Source organism: Equus quagga, chromosome 4 (genome assembly GCF_021613505.1).
Source record: "Equus quagga isolate Etosha38 chromosome 4, UCLA_HA_Equagga_1.0, whole genome shotgun sequence".
In the NCBI taxonomy this organism is placed as follows: Eukaryota; Metazoa; Chordata; class Mammalia; order Perissodactyla; family Equidae; genus Equus; species Equus quagga.
In genome coordinates this window covers 135,774,646-135,793,210 of record NC_060270.1, presented here as the reverse complement: position 1 = coordinate 135,793,210, position 18,565 = coordinate 135,774,646, and positions in this window count along the sequence as shown.

The window sequence follows — 18,565 nt, the reverse complement described above, 5'->3', positions numbered from 1 at the left end:
TTTTTCTGTAAAGGGATGGATAGTGAATACCCTGGTCACTGCAGGCTGTACTCAACTTTGCTGTTGTAGTGAGAAAGCAGCTGTAGGTAATACATAAATGAATGGGTGTCACTATATTCCAATGACTTGATTTACAAAAATAAGGCAATGGCGGCTGGATTCACAAGTTTGGCTGTGATGTGTCTTCTTGTGTTTCTTTGGGTGTTAGCCTTTTTGGAGGTGCATTCAGATTTTTGAATCTTTACGTTTTATCTTTTACCAAATTTAGGAAGTTTTCAGCCATATTTCTTTGAATACTTTTTCAGCCCTGTTCTCTTTCTCTTTACTTTCTGGGACTCCAATGACATGGATACTAGGTCTTTTGTTGTAATTCCACAGGTGCCTGACCTCTGGTCTTTTTTTTTTTTCCCACTTATTTTCTCTATTACTCAGATAATTTCTGTTATTCAAGAGTATTAATTCTTTCCTCAGTTCCTTCCTTTCTGCTGTCTAGCCCCTCCATTGAGGACTTTTTACCTCCAGTTATGTTTTTCAGTTATAAAATTTCCATCTGCTTCCTCCTTATGTCTCCTGTTTATTTGCTGAGACTTTCTAGTTTTCCATTTGTTTCGAGTGTTTGTAATTGCTCATTGCAGTGTTTTTATGATGACTGCTTTAAAATCATTGTTGGGTAATTCCAAGATCTGTGTTATCTTGGCATCTGTTGTTTACCTTTCCTTACTCAGGTGGAGGTTATCCTGGTTCTTGGTATGACAAGTGATTTTTTAAATTGAAACTTGGACATTTTTAGGGGCTGCCCTGGTGGCATAGTGGTTAAGTTTGTGCACTGTGCTTCGGTGGCTCAGATCTTGAGTGTGGACCTACACACTGCTCATCAAGCCATGTTGTGGTGGCATCCCATATACAAAATAGAGGAAGATTGGCACAAATGTTAGCTCAGGGACAATCTTCCTCACCGAAAAAAAGAAAAAAGAAAGTTGGACATTTTTGGCATTTTATGTTACGAGACTCTGGGTCTTATTTAAATATTCTGTTTTACCAGGCCTCCTCTGACACCACCCTCATGGGAAAAGAGGGGGCACACCTTGTGACTGCCAGGTGGGGGTGAAAGTCCAGGATCTCCACTCAGCTTCTGTTAACACCCAGGGTCAGGGAGTGCTTCCTCATCACTGCTGGGCAGAGTTGGGAGTTCTGGCTCCCCGCTAGGCCTCTGCCATCACCCCGGCTGGGAGGGGTGGGATTGCATCCCTATTACCTCATAGGGCCTCCACTGACACTGGGTGGAGTGGTGTCACTCCATGTTATCCCTGGACAGTGGTGAAACTTCTGACTCTCCACCTGGCCTCCTCAAATGCCACACCAGCAGGGAGAGAGAGGGCTAGCTTGTTAGCACTGATGGGGATGGAAGTCCAGGCTCTCCAAGTGGACACCACAGTGAATAGGGAGGAGAGTTATAACTCAGCAGGGATAAGCCCCAGCTCCCTACTCAGCCTTCTCTGACACCACCGAGTCAGGGGTTGAGGAGTCTTCTTAGAACCTGACGAAGGTGGAAATCTGGAATCCTCTCTCAGTGTTTACTGGCAGGGGTGGACGCTGGGCCGTGGTTTTCCTTGTGGTATTTGACTGAGTAGAGCAATCATTGTCTAAAAGTATTCTGTCTTGATAGGCTGCGCTATTCCTGGACCTTTGGCTAGAGAGAGCAGACTTTTATTGAGGCTTTTTCTTCTGTACTTGGTATTTCCAGGTTGCCAGCTTCTCCAGCATCAAGTCTGGGATAGATGAGCAAAAAGAGAACCCAGGGAGAACTCACCACCATGTCATTCCTCAGATCCAGCCGGGTCCCCAGCTGTTCTGTGTACTCTGCTTCTCTCAGACCCTCCTTTTATTTTTATTTGATATATAATGCTCAGGGATTTTAACTGTATTTAGTGGGAGGAGTAGGGAAAAGTCCTTCATTTCTGTCTTTCTGGAAGTGTCTCTCATGTTCTTTTTATATTTCCCATCTTCTCCAGGTTTCCAGTTTGTGGATTTTCTTATTGTCCGTTTTCCCGTTCGCCAATCCTGTTTTGTTTGTCCACTCTGCTGTTAAATTCATCTGTTGAAGTCTTAAATTCAGATATATTTTGGCTCTATGGGTGGGGGTGTGTGTGTGTGTGTGTGTGCGTGTGTGTGTGTTTTCTTTTTGAGGAAGATTAGCCCTGAGCTAACATCTGCCGCCAATCCTCCTCGTTTTGCTGAGGAAGACTGGCCCTGAGCTAACATCCGTGCCCAGCTTCCTCTACTTTATATGTGGGATGCCTACCACAGCATGGCTTGCCAAGTGGTGTCACGTCCTCAACTGGGATCTGAACTGGTGAACCCCAGGCCACTGAAGTGGAACGTGCGCACTTAACTGCCACACCACTGGGCCGACCCCTCGGCTCTGTGGTTTTTATAATGATTCTAGTTTATAGCTTCTAGTTTTCTGCTGAAGTCCTTCATTGTTAGTATCTTGAACATATTAGTTATAGTTATTTGAAAATCCATGTCTGATAATAGTAAAATCTGGATTGCCTGTGAGTCTGTTCCTCTTGTCTATTTTGCCTCTTGATTTTCAGTCGTTTTTGTCTTTTTGTTTGCCTAGCTATTTTTATTTAAATGCCAGGCATCCTGTATGAAATTGTAAAGATAATTTGCAGCCCAGGATGATATCTTTCTCCAGGGAGGATTTCCAAATGTAAATAGAGGAAAGGCAAATTATCCTCATCCACTCAGGGACTGAGCTGAATTGAAACTGGGCTTCAGTCTCTTCCAGGGCTAGTCTATTTCCAGTCTGCTCTTACTCCTAAGTTATGCACTCAGGTCGTCTCTGTTAGTTTGGGTTCCCCTAAGGGCGGACCCTAAGACAAAAATTTGACTGCAAGTAGTTTATTTGAGAGATGGTCCCATGAAATATCAATTGAGTGAGACACGGAAGGAAGAGCAGCTAATAGAGGATACACTATCAAGCCAGATCCCACTGTGGGCGGCTGGAGTGTGCCACCACCGAGGAAGTCCAGGAACCAGTGGACTTAAAGTTACATGTCTTGAAGTTATCCCACCTGAGGGGCAGAGACAGAGAGATTTATACACCAACTCCTGTCAGTCGCTGATTTAGGCTGCTCTGAATAAACACCACAGGGTGTTAATTCTTGGCACTTCTGGACTCTGCATTCAGGCAGAGTGGCCTCTGGCTCAGGCAAAGCCCTTAGGCAAAAAGAAGCAAGTGTTGGTAGGAGAGGTGGGACCTGTCTGTACTGTCCTGGTAAGGCCTGAGGGGGTAAGGGAGGACAGCAACAATATCTACAGATCAGACCGTACATTTATTCAGGCCATACATTAAGTTTACTCTGTCCTGTCACTGCTTCCTCCAGGTGTTGGTTGGTCATATTTTTTTTTTTTTAAAAAAAGGAACTTGGAAGGTTGATTAGAAGAGGCTATAAAGTCCACACTGCTACAGCATTGGTGCTGAGACCAATACTGATATTTATTGCCTCTCTCCTCTACCATACCTTCTAGGTTTGCACTCTGCTGGTCTACAATGGGCTGCCCAGACCTTCATCCCTTCTGAGGCACTGAGTCCCTGCCTACCTTGCCCTTGTAAGGCCATGGCTGCTGCAGTTGCCCTCCTGTCATTACCAACTCAGAGATGTACCAAGAGCAAGTCCTTTAAGTTCCAGACATGTTCTGCTCTGCCCCTGTAGCAGCGACCTTATCTTTCTTAATAATCAGGCCAATTTCCCTGCCAGTGTACTAACACCTTTATTTGGCTGATGGTCAACCAGCATAAAAAGCTCCAAATAACTAGACAGCACTTGGTGTCCCTTTGTGGAAGTTTCCTCCTATCCTTGAACAGAACCTCTAGTTGAGGAGTGTTCCCAAGCGGGTTGCTGGAGTGAGAGAAGCCACTGTCCCTCCCCTTACTGTTTTCTAGAGCCGTGCATTCTATCCAGTGGGGACACAGTGGTGGTCATTGTTTCAAAGTATTACCCACGTGTTGAAGGACAGTGCTCCAGTCTCCTAGATTGTTACCCCTAAGTTGGTGTCCTGGCCACACTTTCAAGAGGCTCGTCCAGTATTCTGTCTGATCAGCAGCTTGTGAGTGAGGTGGTGTAGGAAGACTGCTGAATCCCGCGGCCATGCGCCCACTGTAGCACCTCCTCTGTCAAAGTGTTTCCAGTGCGATTTTGAAGCAAGATCCCATTATGATAAAGCAGACATTCTGTAAATCCTTGGATAGGACAAGGAAGGCAAACCCATATTTGGAATATGTGTCAAATTCCACTTAGGAGGAATTGCTGTCCCCTCCGGAGTGGGAGCAGTCTGATATAATTAATTTGCCACCAAATGGCTGGCTGGTATTCTCAAGGCAAAGTACCATATTGAGAGGCTGTACCGTCACAGTACCATCAATTTCTGCTGCTGACAGGTCAGACATATAGCAATGGAGAAGATGTATCAGTCTTAATGAGGGGAAGCCCATAATCTTGGGCTCATTTATAGTCTCCATCCCTCTCATCATAGTTTCCAGGGCCCATTGTGCAGGAGATGGGGTGGCTGACCTTTAATAGATGGATCATCCTAACCACCTGGTTGTTCCATGCCTGTTCTCCCTTCCAGCCCACTCCCATAGGTCTCTCCACATGCTTTTTCTCCAGACCTTTTTGTCTGCCATCTTTCAATTTTATTCTTTTCAGGCCCGTGACTTACAACACTAATTTATTTGCCCCTGATGCTCAGGAGTCCATATATATTCTTACATCAGGCCACTTTTCCCTAAAACGTGTTAATGACCAGGCATACTGCTCAAAGCTCTGCCCACTAGGAGATTTTTCTCTCACCACTATCAGAGCCACCCCTGAGTGGGACTATAATGCAAAAGCAGTCCATTTTCAGCTACACCAACCCACTGAGCTGACCCATCCACAAAAGGTCTGGGACACCCACTTGCCCCCCTCCCTCCACGGCACCAAAGCCAAAGTTTTGCGATGAAGGAGACGAGCTGGTGCAACATAAGTCCACGAAGTGAGCTACTTGTGCCCTCTGGACCTGCTTGAAATGGATCCCCTCAATAGACTGTGTTGGAAGACAGTGCTGCATGGGTACTTTCATGTTTCTGTACAGTCAGAGCTTCCTGAGCAAAAACAACTGTCATTCTAGGTTAAAGAATGATTGAGTGACAAACATATCTTGGAAATTAGAGATAGTGAATTACTCCAAAAGTTGTTAAGGCTCATCTGCCCTGGAGCCATTTGCTTATATTGTAAGAGTAATAAAAACCTAAGGACCTTCCATAGTTTCAGGGTTCCTCTCCTGTGGGTGCAGTCCTGGCATGTGGATATACATCTGGCCCTTACTGCATCGCTGTATGGGGAATTGGCACTGCCGGGATGCTCTCTGAGTAAATGTTCTCCTCTCTAATTCAGAGGTGGGGTGTGTGTGTGTATAAAACTGTGACAGGGTGGGAGGCTCACTAGATTATCCAGGAAGGATAATATCTTAGACCCTTCACAGTTCCAGACTTAACAGATGGCTGTTGCCCACCTGACCTCATGGCTGTGTGTGTGTCTGAGAATACCCAGCCCAGGGTGGGCAGCTCTGGTGTTCCATGGTCAGACACTCACTCTCTGTTGGAGCTCAGTTGCATGCCAGAAGCTACTTTTCAGGTGGTGAACAGTTCTCTGCTACAGACGGCAGAGCCTTGCTGCAGAGCCTGAGAGATCTGTGCTGCGACACTCCTGTGGAGGCTTTGCCACAACAGCCTTCTCTACGTGGAAACTTCCAGTACCATGCCATATGCCCTGGCCCAGGAGACAGGGCTGCTCATACTGCTCATACCACAGCCTGACTTCCTGCAAAGCCCTGTCTTGCTCTGGGCCCCACTTATAACTGACAGCCTTCTCAGTCACCTGATAAACAATTTACAGCAGTATTCCTCAGTGGGATACATGCTATCTCCAAAAACATGAAGGGGTCTACCGGGCACTGCTCCTCGCTTTTAGTGGTAGAGAGGGCAGTGTGTCCTTTACTTTGCAGACAATGTGCTGGCATGCCCTAGACTACTATTTTCCCGAAAACTTCACTGATGGGGCAGACCCTGAATCTTTGTAGGATTTATTTTCCACCCTCTGACCTGTGTGTCTTTCCAGAGCATCCAGAGTCCTTGCTACCACCCCAGGTTTGGTTTAAATGATGTCATTGATAAAGCGGGCTGGTGTGTTGTCCCCTGGCATGTGCAGATACTGTGGCAGAGAGCAGGAGCACTAATATTGCCCTAGGACAAGACCATGGACAGGTATTGTTGGCCGTTCAAGTGAATGTGACTTGCTTCTGATCCTCTATCTTTATGGGATTAGAAAGACTGAGCTTGCCAGATCAATAGCTGCATACTATGCCAGAGGCTGTGTTGATCTGTTCTAATAAAGATACTAAACCTGATATAGCAGCTAAAATTGAGGCTACCACTTGGTTAAATTTAGAGTAACCCACTGTTATCCACCATGATCCTTTTGCAGATGCCAAACGGGAGATAAAACCATCCCCACATTTTTAAAGACTTTGAGGGTATCGTTGATCTTGGGTATTCTACCTGAGATGCAGTCTTGCTTCTGAGTCACTCTCTTGGCTGGGGTGGGGAAGCAGTTTCAGAGGCTTCCACTCGGCCTTTTCTACTTCAGTATCTCATACTACAGCTGAGGGATCAATGTGAAGATTCTGTGACCTGTTAAATGTGTCCATCCTTATTTCAAAGAATGGGGAAGTGACTGCAGAGCACGATCTTGGGACCCATTGGACTCACTGTGAGATAGACCTGGGCCGGGACTCCATTTATCACCTACCTGGCCTCCGCCTGCCTTCACTCACTCTAACAGGAAAGCCATGATGGTATTTTGGTTTCCCTAGGACCAGTATCAGCCCAGACCCTGTCTTCGCCAGTTTGGGCTGTTGTAACAAATATACCATTGACTGGGTGGCTTAAACAACAGAAATTTATTCCTCGAAGTTCTGAAGGTTGGGAAGTCCAAAATCAAGGTGCCGATCAGTTCGCTTCCTGGTGAGAGCCCTTTGCCTGCTTGGCGGATACCTTCTTGCTGTATCCTCACATGGCAGAGAGAGAGAGAGAGCTTCTTACAAGGGCACTAATCCCATCATGCAGGCTCCACCCTCATGACCTAATTACCTCCCAAAGGCCCCGTCTCTAAATGCCATCACATTGGGATTAAACATGAATTTGGGGGGATCCAAGCTTTCACTCTATAGCAGACCCTGACTCAAAAGGCCCTCGAAAGTGCTAGGGATTCCAGTTTCCCCAGTTTACATTTACTTTGGTAAAGGCCTTTGAGGGAAGAATAGAGAAATTGGCACAGTTTACACTTGCTGAGATGTTGCAGGGTTCTTCCTCAAGGGACCCCAGCCTTCCCTTCAATCTGTGGGCTCTTGGTGTGAGAGCCAGCTCAGATCTGGCGGCTGAGGAGGGGTTGTGATTTTCCATTATGGTGGCTGACATCAGCCTTCTGCTCATTTGTCTTGAACGTTTTTGGTTATGATATACATCAAGCAACACCCTCACTGTTGTCTCAGCTCTCAGGAGGGTGAGATAGTTGTCACAGATCCCCACAGGTCAGGGCTCCCCTAGCTGCCAAAGTGAATTTGCTGCCTGTTACAGTAATTACATGCGCTTTGCCTTTGATGGTGACATATTGCATCCTGCCCTCTGCTATTCTAGAACCCGTTCGTTCCAATTGACGCTAAAAAAACCAGTGCCATACTAGCATCTCCTACTGATAATCCTGGCCACAGGGGAGAGCCATCTCTTAAGCTTCTCAGAGATGCTGGGTCTCATGTTCCTTATTAATTTAGTGAAGAGTGTCCTGTGGCCCTCCTGTGGAGCATGGCCAGCAGATGGGTTCTCTCATCTAACATAAATTCATTTTAGCATGCCTGTTATCACTCTGAGACTTTTGGCCCTTTTCTCAATATTCTGCCAAGGCAGTTCCAGCATCTCCCCCTCATTTTACGGTAGGCCATCAGTTTTTCAAAGTTTCAAGGTATCATCCTAGCAGCATATTAGGACAAGCTACAGATGCCCTTGGAGTTAAGTCCTGAGCCAAGAGAAAATTCCCCCGTATCAAAAACTCTCCCTTATCCGTCTTGTGTTCCGCCCCTCCCCAACCCCTGGTCCAACACCTTCAAGTTCACTTCCAGCCATTCTTTCCCAGCTCCTCCTGTATGTATTAGCCAGGTCCTGCAGGGCTTTTGGTAAATACCTTTCTTCCCAAAGCAGAAATAGTACTTCTCCAAATAGGCCATGCTAAAAATCCTGGTTTTGGTCTAGAAGCAAAGGCAAGGACAGATCTTCAGGAGGAAGTGAATCATGTTGTGAGGCATCTGCTTTAAGTGAGGCCTTTTAATGGTCATCAGGAAAATCGGAGGCACTATCCGAGCAAGGGGGAGTGGGCCACTGCTGCTATGTCAGAAGGTTCAGGGAATCTAGGGGTTCAGGGTTCTCAAGCACACCCCATCTTAGGTCACAGTCCCACTCTCCTACAAGGGTCCAGATTTTAGCATTGAAGGGCTGTAAATGTAGCTGTCTTTAGAATGATGTTACTCTCACAATTGAGTACTGGTCCTGATTTCTAGCACAGTCACTGGCTGCAAGAGATGAAGTTCTCTTTAAATGCTGCCATGGGTACCTTTCTGGTTTTTCTACTTCTGGCAATGAATTGATAGAAGCTGACCCAAACCTGTAATTTTCTTCCTTCGGTTCATCTATGGCACTTAACAACAACAGAACAAACCTCAGTCCTTATAATTACCGTTGTTGCCATCTCTGAAATGTCAGTGATGGTGTATAAGCACATCGTCCTTCCACTCGCATGCTATCCCAGTTCACCACAGGTGAGAGCTAATGGAGGTGCTATGGTATTTAGGGATTATCAGCATCCCATATATGATCCTTGTTACCATCTGGTCAGTGAGTGACCCAATCAGGCATCCCATCTTGAGGACCCCATCTTGGAGGACCATTTCTTTGCCCAACTGCTTTAGTTTGGGATTTTCCCCGAAGCAGAAACTCTGAAACATAAATTCAAATGCAAGTAGTTTATTTGGGAGGTGATTCCAGAAACCTCCAGTAAGAGAGTGAAGAGGTGAGACAAAGAAGGGAAGGTAGCCAGAATAGGATGCATTATCAAGCAAGTGCTTATTGTGGGTACCTGGAGGTTAATCCCTTCATGGAACTCTGGGAACCAGTGTAGAACATGGACCTCAGAATATTCTACCCAAGGGGCAATGTTGAGGACTGCTGGGGTGGGGAGAAGAAGCTCTTGGCACTTCAGTCTGCCAAACACAGTCAGAGTGGGCTCTGACAGCCAAAAGAAGCCCTCAGACAAAGAAATGCAAATGAGATACGGGGGGCTGGAAGTTAACCTCCATTCACTATAATGGGAAGACCCAAGGGGGATGGGCAAGGGCACCAGTGGCGTATGCTACAAGGTCCCAAGTGAAAAATCTAGGGTCCTCTTTGACAGGCCTTCAACATCTATTTTCCTCCCTAGTCCCATGCAACTACCTAAAATCCTGCTCAACCTCTCAGCCACCGTTGGTGAATTCCCTAATACTCGGAGGGGTTACCTCTTTGGACTTCGCTTTTCTTTTTTCAAGGAAGTTAGCTCCTCAAGTCATCACTGCCTTGGTAACGTCCCAATGTTTTCAAACTGACGTATTTTACATTTTGCTCAGGGTTTCTCATTATTTTTAGAAAGAGATTTTGTTTGGAATAAGTTATCCTGCCATTGCCAGAAGCAGAAATCCCAACTACACAATATTGAAGGAGAGAAAAATGAGTGTGGGAAGGGTCCCTCAGACTTTGTTTAGATAACCAACAAACAAAAACCTTTGAGCCTTATCCTAAGTGGCAAAACTTGGGAGTTTCATTTTGCCTGTGGATTAGCAACCAAAACATTTGTAAATCTATATTGCCCTCCATAAATTCTTAGTTTTCCTGCATCTTGTGAAATTTACTCTACGGCTAGATTTATAAATTTGGTAAGTGCCAAGTATGGAATAATTCCCGTTGTTCTGCCTTCACAAAGAACTTTGAATTGTAGGTTCTAAAAAAATCTCCCCTCAAAAGTCTCACGTCTCTCTGAAAATCCCTGTGTTTCTAATCCCTGAGGCTTACTCAGTGGCATTATGTTGTGTCATATACATGTTGTCTTAAATTAGTCTTTTGTCCCGTAAATTGAAGGCATCTGTAGATTATATCATTTATTAAAAAATATTTTCAACATTTACATTATATTACTGAAGTAATTAATAGTTCTCATTGTAAAAGATTCCAACAATACAAAATAAGGTAGAGCAAAATATATGAAAGTCCTGTTTCATCCATCTTCGCCATTCCCCTCCCAGAGATAGACGTCCCGTTCCCTTCTAGTTCTCTCTCTATGCATTTGCATCTGTACATACGTACGCATTTTTAAACTTTATAGATAACATCCTGCCTCTTGCTATTTTCACTTAAGAAATGCAAGTATTTCTGTAAGATAGGTGTGGCATATTTTTTCCAAAAATATCTACATCTCCCACCTCGCATACTCTTTGGAATTGATAACTGCTTCAAGTAAGAGACGACAGCGGAAAGCACGTTAGGTTATAAAAGCTCATGCAGCTTCCATCTTGTTTTCTTTGAACGCCTGCTCTCGGCTGCTCTCTTGGGGGACTACCTTTGGAATCCAGCTACCATGTTTTGCGAAGCTCAATTCACAGAGAGGGGTCACATGGAAGTGCTCCAGTCAATAGCCCTGGTCTCTAAGTCATCCCAGACCAGCCCCCAGATGTTTCCAGGCTACTGTCATTTGAGTTACTTACCTCTCCAACTGTTTGAATTTCCCAGATTAGGCCCCAGACATTATGCAACAGAGGCAATCCATCTTCACTCTGTTCTACCCGAATTACTGAACCACAGAATCTGTGAGCAGAATAAAATGGTGGTTGTTTTATGCCACTAAATTTTGGACGGATTTGTTATATAGCAATATATAATGGAAATAAATTCCTGGGATTGGATTACTAAATCAAAAGATATGCTCATTTAGGGGCAGGCCCCGTGGTGTAGTGATTAAGTTCGGTGCACTCCACTTCAACGCCCCAGGTTCACAGGTTCAGATCCCAGGTGCAGACCTACACCACTTGTCAGCCATGCTGAGGCAGTGACCCACTTATAAAATAGAGGAAGACTGGCACAGATGTTAGCTCAGGGCTAATCTTCCTCAAGCAAAAAAAAGAGGAAGGTTGGGAATGGATGTTAGCCCAGGGTGAATCTTCCTCAGTAAAAAAAAATAAAAGATATGCTCATTTAAAATTTTGACTCATAATGCCAAATTGCCTTTCAAATTTGCCAAATTGAGTCAACAACTGATTCAAGAAGCAATACAGAATCTGGATAGACTTATAACAAGAGATTGAATTAGTAATCAAAAAACTTTGCACGAAGAAAAGCCCAGTTATAGATAGCTTCACTGGTGAATGCTACTGAATGTTTAAAGGAGAATTACCATCAATCCTTCACAAACTCTTTGCAAACACAGAAGGGGAACACATCCCAGCTCATTTTGTGAGGCCAATATTAACCTCATACCCAAACCAGACAAAGATGTTACAAGAAAAGAAAACTAAACACCAATATCCTTTTTGAATACAGATGAAAAAACTCTCAACAAAATACTAGAAAACCAAAGAGAGCAACATAGAAGGATTGTACACCATGACTAAGTGGGGTTTATTCCAGGAATGCAAGGAATATGGTTCAACATATGAAAATCAATCAACGTAATGCACCAAATTAATAAATTAAAGGACAAAAACCAAATGATAATCTCAATAGTTTCAGAAAAGTCATTTGACAAAATTCAACATGCTTTCATGATAGAAACAATAATTTGGAATAGAAGGGAAATTCCTATAATATTATTCAACCAGATAAAAGAAAGTAATGCTGCCATTTGCGGCAACATGGATGAAGTTGGAGGATGTTATGTTAAGTGAGATAAGCCAGACACAGAAAGACAAATACTGTAGATCTCACTTATATGTGGAATGTAAGAGTTGAATTCATAGAACAAGAGAGTAGAATGGTAGTTGCCAGGGGATGGGGGAAATGGGAGATGTTGGTTACGGGATACAAACTTTCAGTCATAAGATGGATAAGTTCTGGGGATCTAATATACAGCATGGTGACTATACTTAATATCACATATTGAATACTTGAAATTTTTTAGAGAGTAAATCTTAAGTATTCTTACCACACACAAACACACACACACACAAATGGTAATTATGTGAGGTGATGGATGTGTTAATTAACTTGATTATGGTAATTATTTCACAATGTATACATATATTAAATTATCACTTTGTACACCCTGAACATGTACAATTTTATTTGTCAATTATATCTCAATAAAGCTAAACCAAAAACAAAGGAAAAATTCTCAATATGATAAAGGGCATCTACGGAAAAACCCACAGCTAACATCATCCTGAATGATAAAAAGACTGAAAACTTCCCCCTTAAGGTCAGGAAAAAGAAAAGGATGTCTGATGTTGGCACTTTCATTCAGTAATGCACTGCAGATTCTTTTTTTTTTCCAAGGAAGGTTGGCCCTGAGCTAACCTCTGCTGCCAATCTTCCTCTTTTTGCTGAAGAAGGCTGGCCCTGAGCTAACATCTGTGGCCATCTTCCTCTACTTTATATGTGGGACGCCTGCCACAGCCTGGCTTGCCAAGCGGTGCCATCTCTGCACCCAGGATCCGAACCAGTGAACCCCGGGCCACTGAAGCAGAACGTGTGCACTTAACCACTGCGCCACCAGGCCGGCCCCTGGAAATTCTATCCAAGGCAAATAGGCAAGACTTCCTTGGAAAGAAGTAAAATTCTCTATTTGCAAATGATGTGAATTTAGTAAGTGTCAAGAAATATCTTAAGGAATCCACTAACAAAAAAAGGTCTTAGAACTAATAAATGAGTTCAGGAAGGTTGTAGGATACAAGACCAAAAAGCAAAAATCAATTCTATTTCTATACACTAGCAATGAACAATTTGAAACTGAATTAAAACAATTTCATTTACGATAGCCTCAAGAAAAATAAAATATTTAGGAATAAAGTTAACCAAAAGGAGGCAAGACTTGTATACTGCAAACTACTAAACATCACTGAAAGAAATTTTAAAAGACCTGAATAAGTGGAAAGACATCTCATGTTCATGGGTTGGAAGACTGAATATTGTTAGCATGGCAATTCTTGCAAATTGGTCTAAGATATAAAAATTCTTATCAAAATCTCCGCCTCCTTTTTTGCAGAAATGGATATGCTAATCCTAAAATTCATATAGAAATATAAAGAACCCAAAATAGCCAAGATGATCTTAGAACAAAGTCGGAGGATTCACACTTCTCAATTTCAAAACTTACTACAAAGCTACAGTGATAATCCAGACTGTGTGGGACTGTCATGAGGATAGACATATAGATCAATAGAGCAGAAATGAGCATCCAGAAATTGGGCAATTGAGTTTTGACAAGGGTGCCAAGACAATTCAAAGGGGAAAGAAATGTCTTAGCAAGAAATGTTGCTAAGACAACTGGATATCCACATGCACAAGTTGAATCTTTACTTCACACCGTATATAAAAACTAACTCAAAATGGATCATATACCTAAATTTCAGAGCTAAAACTATAATACTCCTACAAGTAAACATAGGAGTAAATCTTCAAGAACTTAGATTAGGCAATGGTTCCTTGGTATGACAACAAAAGCACAAGGGATAAAAGAAAAAAATAGATAAATGGGACTTCATACAAATTTAAAACTTTTTTGCTTCAAAGGACAGCATCAAAGAAATGAAAAGAGGAGCCAGCCCCCTAGCCTAGTGGTTAAGTTTGGCGTGATCCACTTTGGTGGCCCAGGTTTGCTTCCCAGGCACAGACCTTCACCACTTGTTGGTGCCCATGCTGCAGTGGCTACCCACATACAAAACAGAGGAAGATTGGCATGGATGTTAGCTCATGGCAAATCTTCTGCAAGCAAAAAGAGGAAGATTGGTAACAGATGTTAGCTCAGGGCAAATCCTCCTCAACAAAAAAAAAAAAAAGAAAGAAAGAAAGAAAAGAAAAGAAAACCCACAGACTAAAATAAAATATTTATAAGCCATATATCTGACAAGGGAATCATGTCCTTGTGCCCAGAATATGTAAAGAAACCTTATAACTCAATGATAAAAAGACAAACAACTCAATTTAAGAATGGGCAGAAGATTTGAACAGACATATCTCCAAGGAAGATATACAAATGTCCAATAAGCACATGAAAAGATAAGCAACATCACCACTGATTAGGGAAATACAAATAAAAACTGAAATGAGATAACACTTCAGATCCACTAGGATGGCTATAATCAAATAGGCAGACAATAATAAGTGTTGATGAGGATGTGGAGAAATATGCTAGTGGGTATGTAAAAATGGTGCAGCCACTCTGGAAAACAGGTCCTTCCTCAAAAAGTTAAATGTAGAGTTACCATATGACCCAGCAATTTCATTCTAGGTGCATTCTTAATAGAAGTGAAAACGTATGTTCACACAAAACATTGGACACAGATGTTCATAGCATTATTATTCATAATAGCCAAACAGTGGCATCATCCCAAATGTCCATCAACAGAAGAATGGATAAATAAAATGTGTTGTAGCCATACAATGGAATATTTGGCCTTTTATATAAAGGAATGAAGTACTGATGCATGGTACAACATGGATGAACCTTGAAAATTTTATGCTAAGTAAAGGAAACCAGACACAAAAGGCCACATACTGTATGATTCTATTTATTTATTTTTAAAGATTGGCACCTGAGCTAACAACTGTTGCCTATCTTTTTTTTTTTTTTTTGCTTTTTCTCCCCAAATTCCCCCAGTACACAGTTGTATATTTTAGCTGTGGGTCCTTCTAGTTGTGGCATGTGGGACACCACCTCAGTGTGGTCTGATGAGTGGTGCCATGTCCACACCCAGGATCCAAACCGGTGAAACCCTGGGCCACCAAAGCAGAGCACGAGAACTTAAACACTCGGCCAGGGGGCTGGCCCCCTGTATGATTCTATTTATATGAAATGTCCAGAATAGGAAAATCCATAGAGATAGAAAGTAGCTTAGTGGTTAGGAGAGGCTGATGGGAAGAGGAGTTGGGGAGTGACTACTAATGGGTATGGGGTTTCTTTTGGGGAGGATGAAATGTTTTGGAGTTAGGTACTGGTGATGGTTGCACAATTTTGTGAATAAACTAAAACCAATGAATTGTACACTTAAAAAATACACTAGGTCTAAAAAAATTAAATAAGTTTTTCCCCCCAGCCATTTGCACATGCTGTTCCCTCTTTCAGGAATAATCTCCATATCTTTCCCTATCCCCAATCCTATGTTTAAAAATTGTCTTTCTTTGACTCCACTAACAATATTTGTCTTAAAGCTACTTTTCTGCTGTGGGTATAGTCCCCTATGTTTTGGTTACTATTTGTATAGTATATCTTTTTCCATCTTTTCACTTTCAATCTATTGGTGTCTTTGAATCTAAAGCATATTTCTTGTAAATTGTTTTAAAAAATCTTTTCTGCCAATCTCTGCCTTTTGTTTGGAGTGTTTAAAGCATTTACACTTAATGTAATTACTGACAAGGTGGGATTTATGTCTGCCATTTTGCTACTTGTTTTCTATACACCTTTTGTCTTTTTTTTGCTTCACTACTGCCTTCTTTCATGTTAGAGATTGTCTGTGGTATCATTTTAATTCTATAATTTTGAAATTATTTTCTTAGTGGCTGCCTTGGCATTATCATTAGCATCTTAATTTATAATCTAGTTTGGAATAACACCAACCTAATCTCAATAGCATGCAAAAACTTTGCTCCTACATAGCTCTGCTCTGTCCCTCCTTCTTTGTGCTATTATTGTCACACAAATTACATCATTATACATTATGTGCATTAACACAGTTTTATTGTTATTGCTTTATGTACTTGTATTTTAAATCTGAAGAGAAAAAAGAATTACAAACAAAAGAATGTGTTTACACTATCTTTTATATTCACCTATGTAGTGGCCTTTACCAGTGCTTTTTATTTCTTCATGTGGGTTTGAGTTACTGTCTAGTGTCCTTTCACTTCAGCCTGAAGCATTCTCTTTAGTGTTTCTTGTAGAGTAGATCTGCTAGTGACAAATTTTCTCAGCTTTTTTTTTCTGGGAATGTCTTAATTTTTCCTTCATTTTTGAAGATAGATTTGCTGGATGCAGAATTCTTAGTTGGCATTCTGTTTGTTGTTTTTTTTTTTTAAACATTTTGTATCATCTCATTGCCTCTGGCCTTCATGGTGTCTCATGCCTTCAAACTCAACCATTCTAAGCCACTGTCCTTGCAGTAATCATTACTGCAGTAGTGGCCAAAATGCAGCAGCCACTGGCCTCCCAAACACTTAATTCATTTATTAGGCACTTTATCAATAATTTGATTAACTATTTGATGCTATTCTTTCCCATGCATTTCTAGAATTCCACTTCCCACTGGCAAAAAGCTCAGCGGTGTATTCAAGTACAAACCAAACCCCAGATACCCTCTTTCAGAGACTGTGTTTTCTACCACCACTCCTGGTACCAATTCTTTCCAGTTAGATAAGAAATATCTAAGAAAGGAGATAAGAAAATTCTAATTGTTTTAACAGAGAGATTTAATATAAAAGTATTTTAAAGCAGGAACTAGAGAATTGAAAAGGCAAAGAGGGGATTCTGCTTTATCACAGAGGTAGTAAATGCAAGAAGTGGCAACCAGCTCTACGGCTGGGAGTAAAAAGGGAGGATGTTAGGATTATTAAAATGTAAAGGTTTGGGAGAGAGCCCAAAGAGCTGGAATTTAGCTTGGAGAGGGGCCCTTACTTGGCTGGTACTTCAGCCTTGGACTCAGAGAATGAACCTCACAGAGCTAGGGGCAAACCTTTGAGAGGGAAATGCCAGCTGGTTGGTGCTGCTGTTTCTGAGAATGACTGTAACAAGCTTGATTCTAGTTGTGTGGGAAAACTGCGAACTGGAACCAAGTGCCACTGCCAGGGTGAAGGACCGTTGCTGTGGTGACACTGACAGGAACAGGAAGCAGACAGGAAGGAGCAAGTCCTTCTTCCTCCATCATTCTAGTCTTCCTCTAGAACCTCCTGTGAGCAAAGCCTAACTGGGAACCAGCTGACATATAAGAACTGTAGTCTGCAGAGTTGCAGCCCCAGCATTGCATAGGGCAAAAGGGTGTGTTTGAAGCTGAGAGATAACAGCTTACTAGCCAGCACACTACCACTTGATGTTTCCTATGATGATTGAGCGATTCAGATTTTCTCCTTCAGTCTATTTTGGCTGTTTCTTTTGCTATTTCTCTTTATAGTTTCTAAATAACCATTCGGTATTACATCAGCTGCATGCAAGGAGACCTAAAATAAAAACAACTTAAACAAGATATTTTCTTTCTTTATCATCTGAAAGAAGTCCAGATGTAGGTTGCCTAGGGATCAAATGCTGAATGTTTGTGTCAGGAAATCAGGCTTTCTATTTTGTTGCTCTGCAATTCTCAGCAAAACGTTCTTCATCGTCATGGTTCAAGAACCCTGTTTGAACTCCAGTCGTCACGCCCATTTTCCAGCTAGCAGGAAGGAGAACAGGAAGGAAGAAGACGTGGTCCTCCTTTAAGGGCACCAGAAATAGCCCATCCCACCATCTAGAGCTTAATCTATGCCCACACTTGCTTACAAGGGAGGCTGGGAGATGTTTTTTGAGCAGTCATGTGTCCAGTTAAAAGTTGGGGACTCTAAGAAAAAAAGGAATAAATATTGGGGATCACTGTTAGCATTTGCCACACAGGCATACAGTGCTAGGGATCTGCCCATTTTATTAATTTTTGTTTTGCTTTGAATTTTAATTTGGTGTTCTTACTCTCAGCTGTGTCTGGTCTCCACCAGTCGATAGCCCTCACATTTTCCCCAAACTTCTCCAGACGGTAAACTTTGTTTTCTGCTGAATTCCTGGAAGGGCAGTCACCTGGTGGTAGAGGTTAAGGGGAGAGGATAGGGAAGGTGCCTACTCCTCTTAAAGACTCCAATAAACTCATCTGTTTTCAGCTGCACTCCTTACCCTCACCCTTAGAAGAAATTAGTGCCCCCAACTCCTGAGACTTTCCTGGGTCCTGCAGTATCAGGATTTGTTGTTAGCTCTCTGCTGTACCACAGGGGCTTAGCAGAACAGAGAAAGCTAAAGCCAAGCCAGCTGGTCATCTATTGCTTTCCTTCCAACAGCTGGATATTGTTCATCTGCCATTAACTCTTCTCTCGTTGTCTTTGTGGGTTTATAACTTTTGTTATTAGCAATGGCGTCGTGGGAGGACACTGACTCTAAATACTTGACCACACTCCCACAAAACACGATTTTCATTCTTACTACTGGGCCATGAGGATTTCAGT